The following is a 9,525-nucleotide window of genomic DNA, read 5'->3' on the forward strand; positions in this document are numbered from 1 at the left end:
TATCACCAATTCTTAATCTTTTAATTTGCATAAATTTTTAAAGTCTTCAAAATTACTGAGGCTCTCAGAGAGAGCATTTTTGGATGCATCTCTTAATATCTGCATCTCTTAATATTTACCCTATTGAAATAGACACAAAGACCAATGAAACAAAATAGAAATCCTGAAATAAACCACACTCTTCCAGCTAAATGATTGTCAACAAAGGTGTGAAGAACACACAGTTGGGAAGGACATTCTTTCTAATAAATGGTGCTGGGAAGGGATGTCCATGCTTAGAAGAGTGAAACTAGACCCCTGTCTAACTACATATAAACACCAAGCTCAAAATGGATTAAAGACATTAGTGTAAAACTGAAAAGTGAGATCCTGGAGAAATACTGTGTAACCAAGGGCATTTTTTGGACAAATACATAAAAGCAGAGGAAGTAAAAGAAAAAATATAGACAAATAGGATTACATCCAGTTGCAAGCTTTCTGCACAACAAGGGAAATAACAGAAAGAAGAGACAACGTAGAGAATGGGAGAAATATTTGCAAACTGTTCATCTCACAGAAAACTAAGACCCAGAATACAGAAAGAATGCTGAAAACTTAACAGTAAAACCCCAAATAATTCATTGAAAAATGAGCAAGTGGTCTGAATAGATGTTTCTAGAAAGAAGCTACACAAATAACCAGCAAGTAAGTGAACAAAATGGCATCAATCAACAGGGAAATGCAAATTGAAACCTGAATGAGATACTATTTTAGCTCAGTCAGAATGGCTACATAAAAAAGTGATAAAATTGATAAATGCTAGCAAGGAGGTGGAGAAAGAGGACCTTATACATTCTTAACACATATAGATTAATATAGCCAACATGGAAAATCGTTATGGAGTTTCCTCAGAAAATTAAAAACAGACTGACTATATATATGACTGAGCAATACCTCTACTGGATATACACTCAAAGAAAATAAAATTAGCATATCAAAGAGCTACCTATGTTTTCATGTTTATCACAGCATGATTCACAATTACCAAGATACTGCCTCAACAGGCATGTCCAGTAATGGGTGAACGAATAAAGAAAATAGTACACTCACAGCGGCATAGTATTGAGCCATACAAATGATGAAATCCTATCAGTGGTGGTGGTATCCATGGGCTGATAGGTCATACGTTTAGTGAAATAATCCAGGCCCAGAGGTAAATATCCATGATTTCCTATAGGTGGAAACTAAAAAAGCTTAGTTCATAGAAGTAGAGAGCTAAGAGTGGTCACCAGAAGTTGGACCATGTAGAAAGGGGAGAGAATGGAGAGAGACTGATTATCAGATAAAAAATCACATCTAAATAGCAGGAATACTATCTGGGTTCTACTAGACAGTAGGGTGCTTTTTAATAAAAAATATTGCATAATTCAAAACAGCTGGAAGAGAGTATTTTGAATGTTTGATTCAGAGAGGATTGATACTATTTGAGATGTTAGATAATGTAAATATTCTGATTTGATCAGTACATGATACATAAATGTACCCAAACATCATAGTGAGCTCTACAATGATGGATCAGTATTGTCTATCAAAAGCAATCTAAAATGAATTTTAGTTTATTGTAACTCATAGGAATTATCCTCTTCTTAATCTGCAATGACTTTTTGTTTTAGTTGAAGTTTATAAAGAGAATTGTTCACTTTATAGCCCCGAGTTCATAAAGGGAGAACTTTAAATACCTTCTACAAATGTCTTGGGACACCTACACTTCTTTGATCCAACTTTGGAACTGCTGACTTCCATAGTAAGTTTCATTCCCAAGTCCCAACTAGAGTATGATTGTGTGTACGTGGAGGTGGGGAGGTAATATCTTCATTTTATTTTAAATTTTTTATCAGAGCACAAAAACTTAATTGCTAGAACTATAGAAACATACATGCATATGTATATGCATCCCGCGTGATACTTTGGGGTTTTTATGCATGTTATTTTACAGTGTATGCTGAGTACTACATCTTCAGATCCTATGAAAAAGGAAAAACAAAAAATTCCAATTTTACCTCCCCAAAATCTAGCCCCACCCCCTCCTGCCATGTACCAAAAGCCCGCATAGCAGTGGTATTCTCCTGGACGCACAAGCATGTGCCAATAGGTATCTCCTGTCAGCCCCGCTAGGGGCGTGATGATGGGCAGGTGTTCGGGATTTTTCCCAATAGTGGTAATTATAGTCAGCACCACTGTGGGTTCTGTGTATTAGGCTTTGAACAAAATTGTATCTTATGGATTTGATGTCCTAAAAGAATCGTGTATCAAGTTTTCCAAGACAAAGGGCCACTGAATTGGGACTAAAAACTAGGCTATTGATGGATCTATATCCCAGGGCTGGAACAAGAGCCTAGCTCTGCATTTTTAGGTATAGTCAGCTTCATCCCAGAGAAAGGGACATTTTTCTATGCTCATGAGCTACTAGTTTATTTCCTACCCTCTAGCAGGAGGTGTGCACTACTTGTTCTGTTTGTGTATCTTAGTATAAATGCCATGAGGTCCACGGCCCAGGGTCCTTTCTTTCCAGTGGCTTTCAGCGTAGCTATTGCTGACACCGGCAAAGACAGAACTGTCCAAACTAGCACTCGCTGTACAGCAGCAACAAAGACCACATGACCTTCTGTAAAGCTCCTCCCATTGCTCCCGGTAATAATTCTGTTCTTGCTTTTCTGACTCTCAAACAGCTCCTGAACTGAAGTTTGTTTAAAAAGAAGCACTATTCTTTTCCCTGAGCAGTACTCTATAATCCACTTGTTACCACGATGATCATGGATATAAAAATAATTATTTTTAAAAGTGTCACATTCAATTTATCTGACCATATTTATGAGCATCAAAAATATATTACAGTATAGTCTCAAATTTTGCTCTTGATATTCCACTTGGAAGAAAATGCTACTTGAATGAGTACCAAGAACAGGTATTGATTTGGAGAACTAAACTGGTCAAACCAGGTAGTGTAAAAAATAAATCATTACCAAACATTCCCTCAAAGAACTCAACCTCTATTCCTCAAGATCACAAGATTTCCACTCATTTCCTTGCTAAGGAAAGAAACATCCATTACTTTCCCTTTATGGAATAGTATGAAGTACTCCCAGGGAAGAAGTGTTTCAGAAAGCAGGGCAGATCTACCACTACTGAGATTAAAATTTACCCCTGGGCTATTCCCCTGATTTTGATCTGAAGTGAAGGTGACTCAGAGCAGCAGCAAGTGACCACCGAGGACCACGGAAGCTGTGTGTTTTTAGCTGGGGTAGAGGAGGCTGGAAAAGAACTTTGAGAATTAGAACACCATGTCAGTCAGCATAGCTTCTGACATCCGTGCTACAGTGGTAAACGCAGCACAGATCGGACTTTGGGTAACACACAAACAGCTTCACACCTCATGTCGCACTTGCTGAGCAGTGCAGAAGAAGACAGGGAATGTTACTGCCAGCTCACACGAGAAAGAAAGAGCAAGGATCTCCGAGAATTGACAAGGGTTGGTTGCTGTCAGCTTCAGCCGCAAGGCATCCTGTCATTCTCAAGCCTGACTGCTGAACACCAGTGTCCAGTCCAGGCAGTGTAACTGCCCCCCTACTTGCCTGCATGTTTTGAGCAGAAGACTAGAGCACTTTAGAATATCAATACAGGGGACAAAATGAAGGACATTCAGGGCCTGTCTCGCTCAGGCCTTCTGTCCTGTCTACTAGAAATAGAGACTACATTTTTCCATCTAATGAATTGATTTTAAAAGCAATCCTAAAGAAAAACCCCAAGTAAGTCACACAAATAACCTCAAAGTCAGAATTACCAGTAAAGTATGTGTGCGTGTCATAGACAAGGTAGAGCAGACTAGTATATTCAGAGACTGTTACACACACACAAGCTGAGGCTAAAGTTTGTGAAGAGACCTCATCTGTATAAAATGTAACCTAGGAAAAGTCCAAAGGCTGCTAGCAGTATAAGATTTAAGATTATATACCCTTAAGAAGCAGAAGAGCAGGATGAGATGTTAGGAGGTCTTTTACTCTAAGAACACAAAATTTTTTGTTAAAAAAAGACACCCAAGCAAATTCACTAAACAGATTAGTCCTTAACATCCTCATCAGAGTGTGCATAAGTGTTAAGGGAATGTTGGTTACCATCCGCATGTGCATGAATTTTCCAGTATTCTTTCTGTTATTCTTTCTAATTTCATTCCACTGTGATGAGAAAAGCTACCTCATGTGGTGGCAAATATGTAAGATTCGGTGTTTGGAGGAAACTATGGTCTAACCTAGAGAATGATTAATGAACATTTAAGAGTAGCATGTGCTTCTATATGTGTGATTTTCTGCCCTGTTCTACTTATTCTTGAAAGTAGGCCGATAGCGGGCTGTAATTATAATTTTTCTTTTTATTTATTTTTAAAGAGAACAAATATAATAAAAAACATTAGAAACAATATAGCATTTCACTAAACAAGAACGTGGGAATTCAACGATGGTTGTTATAGTGCATGTTGTTGTCTTCAGATTAGTTGTTCAGATTAGCAGATATAAGCATGCAAAATTGGAAGAGAAAAATATATACGTATATGCACAGGATAACTGGAACAATTGTACTGCTGATTTCTACTTGTCTATTGAAAGGAACAGTTAATGCTTAAATTTTTTCTTCCTTTTAATTTTTTTTTTGTGATTATTTTTATAGACCTGTCTGCTTCCACTTTGAATTCTTTCTGTTTCTGTTTCATATATTTGGACTGGGCTGTTCACTTTACATTATGTCTCAAAGTGTTGTATATTTGATGGGCAGACACTTTCAGTGCTATAAAAGGTTCCTCATGTCTCCTGCAGCCGCTTCTGTCTCAAAGTGCATTGTGTGGGGTGGGAGCACAGCTCCGTATTTGCCTGGATTCTCCACTGCCCTCCCGTGTATATCTCAGGATGGAGCAAGAGTCTTCCGTAGATGGGACATGGTTGCTTTTATACATTCTGGTGATCTTCACCTTTTAACTAAGACTTTATTTCAATTCCATTCAAAGTAATTACTGACAAGGAAGTTTTCTACCATTTTGTGTTAATTCTCTCTATGTCATATCATTTATGTTCCTTAATTCCTTTGTTACTGCATCCTTTTGTTACTGTGTTTTCTAGGGGGCCATTTTTGTTAGCTTCCTGTATTTCTATGTTTTGAATTTAAATTTTATTTCCTTAGTGGTTAACTTTGAAAGTAAAATTACCACCTTGAATTTGTACAAATCGAGTTTGCAGCAATCCATATTTACTTTTCTATATTTTTTCTTTATGTTCCTTGGACTGGATAGTCTCAAGTGACCAGTCTTTAAATCTGAATAATTGATATCACTATAGTAATATTTAGTTTTTATTCCATTTATATATTTATAATGTGTTCACATAGCTTACTACCTATTCTATTCCAAACCTTAATTTTCCTTGCAAAAATTGTTTTGCTCTTTGTTTTTTGTTTTTTTTTTTGTTTTTTTCTCCGGTACCGGGAACCGAACTCACGACCTTGCGCGTGCCAGGCAGGCGCTTTTGCCGCTGAGCTAAACCCCCAGCCCCTGTTTTGCTCTTAAGAGAGGATTTACTCTTTCATATCTTTTTGGATGCAGTAATTATGTTTGTCAGCTGAAAGTACATACTTGTCATGATGATAGAAATGAAAATAATTCAGATACACATATATTCGTAATAGAAAGAGAACAGTTCAATTTTGTCTAGAAATTAAATATGCTTTCAAATATGCTCTAATGGGCAAATCAAGAAAATTGAGGGAATGTCATGTGTTTCATACATTCCTAGAAAGTGTGGAAATAATAACCCAATGGTCTGGGAATCCGGACATTTGCATGAGAGTATAATTTCACTACTCAGTTTGATCTAGTTATGTGAGATATTTGAGATCCAGTGTTCTCAAATGTAATACAAATGTAGGCAACCATAATTTCACCCAAGAATTGTTAAAAGAAATCTGTGTGAAATTGATTGATTAAAAAATGCTGAAGAAATAATAGGTAATCCTGTGGCCACTACAAATTAATTGAAGATACTTCCCTATGGTACTTAACTGGCAAAAGTTTAATGGGGAATGATATGAAAATTTCCCTATTTACAGGATAAAATGATATCTTCAACCTCTACCACAGCTTCCACTGTCTGGTTAAATCTTCTAGGATGATAAAGATTGAGAAGATGTTTGCAAAGGAGAAGACTCTGGAGAGAAAGTGATTTTCTAGGGGGCCATCAAATACACCAGCGATTTTTCAAGGTTGTGTTTGCCATGTTTGTTACCCGTATGATGGCTACACCCACTCATTTTCATTAATTAATTAAAATTAAAAATAGGTAGAGAGCAAATATAAAACTATTGTAAGGCATACGAAATATTGACAGTGTGTTTGATTACTGGACTTTTACTTCATTGTACAAATATTCGTGGTGACAGTTCCACTTTGCTTTTCTTATTTTGGACAAATAAACCACAAACCCAGTCACAATACACAGTTAGATCCCTGGAAGAAGGACCCTGGTACTCACTTTTAACCACATTTAAAGCTCTTTAGTAAAGTCAAGCTTTGAAATGTTACTTTCTATCGAGACAAATTGCATTGACGGCATTTGAACTGCTGAATTATTTATTGGAATATGTAAAATTTTAGAAGATCAAATAAATCTTTAATGTTAATCTTAATATTTTAAAATACTTTCTGTGTAAAAGCCAAGCTTCTCAAAGTAAACTTACTTGTCCATCACTTTTATATATTTCTTAATAGCTAGATGTAAATGAGAATGGAATGAGGTCAGCTATTCATCTCTGATTTAGATGAAGGAAACTTCAATTTTTATTCTTGACCTTTCTTCAGCACTTAGAAAACTTTGACTCAAGCTTTGTGCTGACGTCAAGAGAGAGGCTGAACAATCACCTCGTGGAGCTGAGTCTAAGCTTCCCTTGACCTCAGAGACTGTAACTTCCTAACACCAGCACAAGATCTTGATTCCCCTTTGTGCATGGTCGGTAGCTGTGCAGATCTCCTCAGGCCAGCATGACCCATACATCAGGCACCCTGGGAGAGACAGGGTGAGTCATTTTCACAAGACTCCCTCAGAACCAAATTGCCTTCCTCTCAAACCCAAAGGCCATCAGCGCTCATCTGAGAGTCATGTGGAAAATAGGTTGGAATCATCTCGGTAACATGCCACTTCATGTTACTCAGCTAATCATTGTGGGTTTTTTTGGTTTTTATTTTTTGCAAATCATATCTGTCTAATGCTACAAAATTGCATACTTCCTTGGAATCCACTTCCTTTAGTTATTTTGTTTTGCTTTGTTTTGTCTTTTCCAGAGTAAAAGTAAAGATGATCAAGTCCTGATGTCAGACACACACGTACGGACACACACACTTGTGCATGTGTACACATTCTTATGAACATGCACAAATTTAAGAAAAATTTTAGCCTAGAAATAGTTCACATTTCAGTTATTATTGTCTACACTGATCTATAACATTTGTATAGCACTTGCTGCAATTGAAACTTCCACCATAGCAAAGATAAAGTTTATTAAGCTCCACTTGCCTATGTGGAGCTCACCGTTGGGCGGCTGGTGCTCGGCCAAGGAAACGGTGTTATTTCCTGCCTCCTCATTACAATTCAGAAAGGTGGACACATTTTATGTATCAGGAAAATGAGGCTCAGAAAGGTCCCAAGCTCATGCATAGTCACTTATTAGATAATAGAGAATCAGGTGTGCATTTTGTTAGATTCTGTGGCTTATTAACTATTCATTGTATTACATTATGCTTTTAAATATTCACTGTTCTGTTTTAAAATTGTATTCTTTTAAGCATCACTTTAGCTGTCTGTCTTGCTTATTTCACATACTAGTAAACCAGTATCCAGAGCACCACAGGTAGTGTCCAAGACATCAGAATATCACAGATGTAGCCCAAGCATTTGTCTTTCTATCCTAGATGTCTAGTTCTTTGTGACATGTATGAAAAACATTTTAAGATGTATGTACCAACGTAAGTGAAAAGAAAATTAAACAAAAACAAACAAGCACAAAGCAAGCTTGTGAATAGGAGTCAGAGGCAGCAGGGTAATTACTGGACTCTCTTTGGAGGACTGTTATTGCCCCCCTGCCTCATACCAGGCAGAGAACAGAAGCTCAGCAGAGCTTCTTTCAAAAAGGAGAACATATTTTTTCACGTGATTTTCACTGAAAAATAGTCTTTAGATATAGTTAATTTCTTTTCCATGAATAAATTTTAATAATAAAGTTTAAAAGAGAATGAACCTTTAATCAGTTTTAAAAGAAAGCTTTCCAGGTGAAAATCCTACCGGCTATGTGCAAAGGTACAAAAATGAAGTTGGCTAACCCAGAATCAGTAATCTGCACCAAAAATGTGCATTCCAATGTTGGAGGGGAGAAACACCTGTGCCCAGCTCATGAAAGTACATTTTTTCTTTTTCTTTTTTTTTTTTTTGATACAGGGTCTCACTATGTAGTTGAAGCTGGATTTAAACTCAGTATGTATCCTAAGCTGATGTACTCATGATGATCTTCCTGCCTCAGCCTCCTGAGTGCTGGGCTTACAGACCTGAGCCACCACTCCTGGCATGAAAGCATATTTTACAAGAAGATTCCTTGCTTATCACTTCCAGATAATACAATCTTTTCTTTTTCATGTATAAGCCGAATAAAATGCACGTAATTCACATCTTTTGGGAAGCATATTTTGAGGAAAATTTATAGTTTTTTATTTAATAAAAAGTTTTAATAAAACCTATGGAGAGAAGGATGATCTCATGCTCAATTCCAAATATAAGCATTAGTTCATCATAATCAAGGGTAATGGCTTAAAATTGGTTGCCGTGTGACAAAGTCTGTGTTCGTTGAATGTTTTTGAGAAATGAGGGCCTTTGTCAGTAGAGCAGAAGTGACCCTCTGTAAATAGAAAGTTAAGGAGTTGGCAATACTTTAGCCTTCTCCGTTTTAACCTGCTGCTGAGTTATAAACAGTACTTACTTTGGACTGAGAAACTGATGGGAAATTTTTATTGTTATCAACACATTCAAATTTTTGACAATCAAAAGTGGGAATTAGGTTAGTGTTTTGTGCGGAAGAGCTGACTGATAGGAAAGCCCTGAAGAGTGAAAGCAGCTTTAGATGATAGAATGAAAGGTTTGGACAACAAACAATGGTTAAAAAATAGTGCTGTCTACATTTTCTCTCTGAGGAACTGGCTTTAACACATAGTTTAACATATTTAGGTCTTAAGGATGAGTACAAAGCACTCATTTATGTTCAAAATTCTCAAGATGGAAATGGAATACCACAGTAATTTACAAGTTGAGTAGGTGACAGTGGTGGACTGACAACTGGTCCTCAACTTATAACCCCAAGCTGAACTGAACCAGCATGGTGCTGGTGTAGGAGGCCCACCTGAGCAATCTTGACAGCAGCATAAGAGGCAGACCTGGAGAAGAAGTGAGGCTGTCGGAAGCTGTC

Source organism: Chinchilla lanigera, unplaced genomic scaffold, assembly GCF_000276665.1.
Source record: "Chinchilla lanigera isolate Chin_1 unplaced genomic scaffold, ChiLan1.0 scaffold00055, whole genome shotgun sequence".
Lineage (NCBI taxonomy): Eukaryota > Metazoa > Chordata > Mammalia > Rodentia > Chinchillidae > Chinchilla > Chinchilla lanigera.